This window comes from Tenrec ecaudatus, chromosome 7, assembly GCF_050624435.1.
Source record: "Tenrec ecaudatus isolate mTenEca1 chromosome 7, mTenEca1.hap1, whole genome shotgun sequence".
In the NCBI taxonomy this organism is placed as follows: Eukaryota; Metazoa; Chordata; class Mammalia; order Afrosoricida; family Tenrecidae; genus Tenrec; species Tenrec ecaudatus.
In genome coordinates this window covers 88388258-88393580 of record NC_134536.1, presented here as the reverse complement: position 1 = coordinate 88393580, position 5323 = coordinate 88388258, and the positions used below count along the sequence as shown (strand labels likewise).

The 5323-nt window shown below is 32.3% G+C and overlaps 1 protein-coding gene across 2 annotated transcripts in view; it reads right to left on the bottom strand.

Annotated features, from left to right (window-relative positions):
- Window positions 1-1122: 1122 nt before the first annotated feature.
- SYNCRIP (synaptotagmin binding cytoplasmic RNA interacting protein) overlaps window positions 1123-5323 on the bottom strand; it is a 27676-nt gene continuing 23475 nt past the window's right edge. The window contains exon 12 of one of the 2 annotated variants that reach the window (XM_075554806.1): window positions 1123-5323. This exon is cut by the window's right edge and continues 1165 nt beyond it. The gene's annotated coding sequence lies outside the window, so the exon portion shown is untranslated. The other variant, XM_075554805.1, reaches the window with a different exon arrangement.

Sequence of the window (5323 nt, the reverse complement as noted above, 5' to 3'; positions counted from 1 at the left end):
GCGTTGTGTCAAAAAGGTACCGTATATACTTGCGTATAAGCCGAGTTCTTCAGCACATTTTGAATGCAGTTTTGTGATAAAAATTAAGTTTATACTCAAGTATATACGGTAAGTGGGTCTTTACGATTAATCAAGAGAGCAGTCAGGCTTTCTAAGAGACCTTAAATTCTGAATATTTTTTCTCAAGTTTTAACTTATAGATGAAGCTGTTTAGCCAAAGTGTACCTGTCCTAAACTATGTTGAATGCTTAAGAATTTAACTTCACTAATTGTTTCTAATATTCTAAGAAAACAAGGAGGATAGAAATTTAATTGTGCCTAAGAACATTCTGTGCTACATAATACACGTGGAATTAAACATTAAAAATGTATTCTGCAATATTTACGACCGTTGACACATCTCTCATTATTTCTGTAAGCATAATACAAATGTTAACTATTCTAGAAAGCGCAATTCGGCATACACCCTTTTCTCAATTTTCATGTTAAATTTTAGAGGCCAAATTTAACCTTCTTTATAACTAAAGCAAACATGAATACTGACAGTTTGAAAATTTGAAAATGAGCTTACAATGTAAAATAATTTCACCTAGCTTTAGCAATATTGCATCCAAATGATGCAGAAGTATTTTTCCTTCTTAGAGTAAAACTTATTATTCAAAGCAAGATTCCACATATTAAAGGGCAGATTATACAAATATTTTCTCAAAGTTACCATTAAATAAGCGACATTAAGATGGAAGATAACGAAATTTCTGATTCCATGAGTGGTTATACTTCTACATTTTAACAGACCAAATTTTATCACATGGAATCTATGAGACACAGTGCTACATATTATAAACCCAAACCTTACTTCAGTGAACGTGGTAATGAGCTCATTCACAGGAGAAAAAATATTGTCTAATGATATTAAGATGCCATGCCCTATGTATCTTTAAATCTTCTCCAATGTTGGAATTATCACAAAATGTATAATAAAAATATCTTTTCAAATTAGTAAAAATCTAATTGGGCAACTGACAATCCACTAACATACAACTCCTTTCATTCGAAGACATTTTAAAGGTACATTCAAACTACTTGAATTTAGTAGTCTTAAAAAAAATCTTCCCCCTAAATTTTACTATTCATGAACATTTTACAAAGACACACTGATTTTCAAAATTTTACTTTTCCAAAATGTCTCCCTCAAAGTTTTATTCAGCAGCCCTGAATTTATGTAAGAAAATGTTAATAGTAGCCTGGCATATACACAAAGGATCAAATAGGCAATGGTAATAGTTTTTCAAAAAGCCCTAAGGTTATACACTTTATGCTCTGAAACTCTCAATTACCATTATGAAATGTTTGCCCTAATCAATATAAGTTACAGAAATCTTTAAGATTAAAAAAAATCTTACATTTTGTACTAAATGATTCTTATACTAATCAAATTGATGAAACTGACCCAGGAAAGCCCATTCCCCTCAAATTCTAGAACCATGAAAGCCCCAAATGTGGTTTCCCATCCCGATAGCGGTTTATTAACTTGGCTTAATAAGCACATTTTAAGCGAAGTTCTCCCATCTAAAACTTTCTTGCAGTCTTTTAAGTGTGTAACAGATATGTGCTATCACCTGAATTCCGCGAAACCTCAACTTCTATTTCCACATCTTCAGAGAAAATGTATTTCCTAGTGACACTGCATGGTGTAACGTTTTCCAAGAGTAAAAATGAGCCATATCATCTAACTTGGTTGAATCCATTGCTATGTACTTCACCAGAAATTTTCATCACCACTTAATATAGCCCCACCCTAAACATTTATTCTTAAATATTATGTCATGTATTTGCCATTGAGAACCTAGTTCCTTTGAATGTATGAATTAGAGAAAGGTGGAAGATCCTAAGACTAAGTGTCTTAAGGTTGTTAATGATGAAAAATGATTAAATGGAGGACACCCACAATAATTCTTGGACTCCTGGAGATCCTAAGACATGCTACAAAAATAGGTCTTTATTCTTAGGAAAATATAGTCAGAGCTAGCTTCCTTATGCTATACATAAAATCTTAACATCAGAGGCAGTACAGATAGTACAGATAGTTTTTGAACTGATCTCCAAACAAGCACAAACCCACTACGTTGAAAAGAACAGGAAATTTGAGGTTTTTGGCAAAAGACAGTACTTCATACATCTAATCCAAATCAAAGAGCCTGCAGACAGTTTTCAGTGAGATGAAAGGAATGAAATAAATATATATAAATCTTATGGATAAATAAATGTAAAGACAATTTTTTAAAAAGCTAGCAAAACTAATTATTTTAAATTAAAATACTAACCAGGTACAAGCTTTTGTTTCTCAATGCCAGACTTCTATTTATCAGACTACTGTTATCATTAAAATCAAATCTTTGACCCAGAGTGTTAGTTATAATACTGATTTTTTTTTTAATTTCCCCAAATGAATGCTCTGGTCCTGAAAAAAGTTAGGTAATTTACTAATAAAGGCAGATTATGGTACTAGTGGAATTTAAATATAAAGTACTATTTTAAGTACATGTGAAGAGTTGACAGACCTCAATATTCCAACTATTAATTTGCCCAGGTAAAAATGTCTGCAAAAATTGGCTCATTATTAGCATCTTATGGTACATAGTGGCATATCCTATTGAGTGGTATCATGGAGTAATTTATATTACACCTTTAAAGAAAACCCAGGCTTGTTCCTTTATGAGTTGGCTTTCCTTCTCAATTCTACATGCATCATTGAATTCCTATGATCAGATAAATATTGTACGGTATATATCATTGGGAAAAACTGTGGTCATGGTAGGTATTCTTCAAAGTTTCAGTCATATACTGGCATGAAAATTACTTTTGGCTGTTTCTGACCAACATCGTTTTGTCTTGTCTTCCGTAAAAATATTATACCTATTGTACATATTTTACCCATCTACCATAAGGATCTTACTTTGTTAAAGTCTTTCCAAATATTTTATATACAACTGAATACCCCAGGGTCACCATCAATCCATTACTGGCTTTTTTCTGTATTATTATGGGGAAAAAATCATAGTAATTATGTCTGGCTTATAGTAATTGGTATAAAATTTTCTCATGACAGCACCTGCCATCATGAATGTGCAACTTTTTGTGCTCAATTCTCATTTCTACCATCTTATTTAGTTCTAATGGCTAAATATATTGCAGGAAAAGTATATGGTAAAATAAAACATAATTTGCGGTCACAAATCAACTTTCTGAAAATTGGTAAAGCTAAAATTATGATCACTTTTGATTGCCAAGTAGTCTGCAGAAACAAAATCTTGCGTCTGTTTTGCTTAAGTAACAAGGTCTTTTCTTTTCACCAATCAGAATGCTTTATGGATACATTTTCACCCCAAGGGACTCCACTCTTGGATTTAAGGCCCTTGCCATGACAATACATAAAAAATTTTTAAACTTGTACTCTGTCCATTCATTGAAGCTGTCAAAGCCAAGAACCCATCAACAAATCACAAATAGCAATAACCTACATTAGTTAACATTCCCCCTTAACATGTTGACATTTCTACTAAAGGATTAGTTTTGCATTTCCATCTCATATCCCAAGACATTCCATATAAATTGCATTATTGCTTTATAGGCCACACAACATTCAAAAGTATGTTTATATGCATTGCCTGTTTTCCTTGATCTGTTAAGAGTTTGAAATGGATTTTACTACATAAATTTAAGTTTGAAAATACCAGTTAGTATTTCTTCTCAGAAATTAATTGTTCACATCACTAATCACTACATGCATATTTAGCTCTGATTATATTGCTCAAAAACTGCACCCATTATCAGAACAGTGCAAATGATAATTTTAAAAGCAATTATAATGGCTTGAATTCAAAGTTATTCAAATGAACACTGTCAAGTAATTTCACTTGAACATGTATATATTTCATCACCCCTGTTTAACCTTAAGAAAACCCAACAATTCTTCCCAATTTCTTTACATCATCAGTTTTCCCTCCCAAGTCCCCAAACTAAGAATGCCAAATAGTCTTGGAAATTCACAGCTCCACCATATTTTAATGTTCAAGAACACATTTGTGAACTCACAAAAGTGTTCATCTTTCAACTTTGACAATGTAGTTCTATTGTAGTCAAACAAACCTTTCCAAAAATCCCCAACAAATAATTCTGAGAATTAACTTAAAACACCTTGACAGTGTCCCTTAAGAACAGTACGACAGTAAGGTGCCAATAGGCATGGCAATGACCTCTTTGATGGGATCATTTAACTCCCTGGGACTGGGAAATGCCAGCACCAAAGATTACACTGAGATTCAATTGTACTGAAGGCTACATTTAGATTACCCACTTTTCATAAACCTAATATGCTCATGTTAGAATGAAATGTAAATGTTCGTGTAGCCCTCAAACTTACACTAAGATTTGAGAGATATGTAACTTTAAAAAGCACGGGGTAATATAAAAAATCAGTGGCAGAAAGTTTCATTATAAGCACCAGGTACTAATTTTTGTCACCCCATACTCATTTGTAGTTAAGTTTCAATAACCGGCAAGGCACATTTACATATAGTCCAATGAATACTTATTGACAAATTTTAAATTACACTCTATGTCCCAGCTATCCCAGTAACTGACATACAACATACTAAAATGATTTATTAAGATAACATAAAAAAACCAATTAATGTGAAACATACAGCCTATTGTCAACCACTAATCTAAAATTATGTAAGTACAAGTAAACATACTGATATGTGTGCAATTCTAAGTTTTGAAACCATAAGATTTCTACACTAACACACATTTATATTAATGACACATAAAAAAAATAAAAACTTTATTACAAAAATAAGTTACACTCGCCTCCAGCTTACAGTATAAAACAATTTTATTTGCAGGAATGCAAAATGATTGTTTGCCATGAGTATTTTGAACATATGACATGTCTAATTTTCTTGAAATTTGCATTTACTGGGGAACTGGTGTGTATAAAACCTTAAGTATAATAAGCTCTGATCTTCATTGTGGTGCCTACTGGATATGTGATATAACTGCAGTATCCCTTTGGGGAAGAGGAGAAGGGGTTCCTTTACATCAAGTCCTAATTAAGCGATAATTTTGATTTCCATTTTAAGCTATCAACTTAGGACTTGGCAAAAAAATTTGAGGGTGATTCAATAGAGGATGCTTCACCACTGAACACTCACTGTCATCAAGGTGCTTTAGAAAATTAAAAACGTTGCACAAATGATTGTAATCTACTCTATGAGTTATTGTGACCTGCATAAAAAATGGAAAGCTGATTCACATTTTT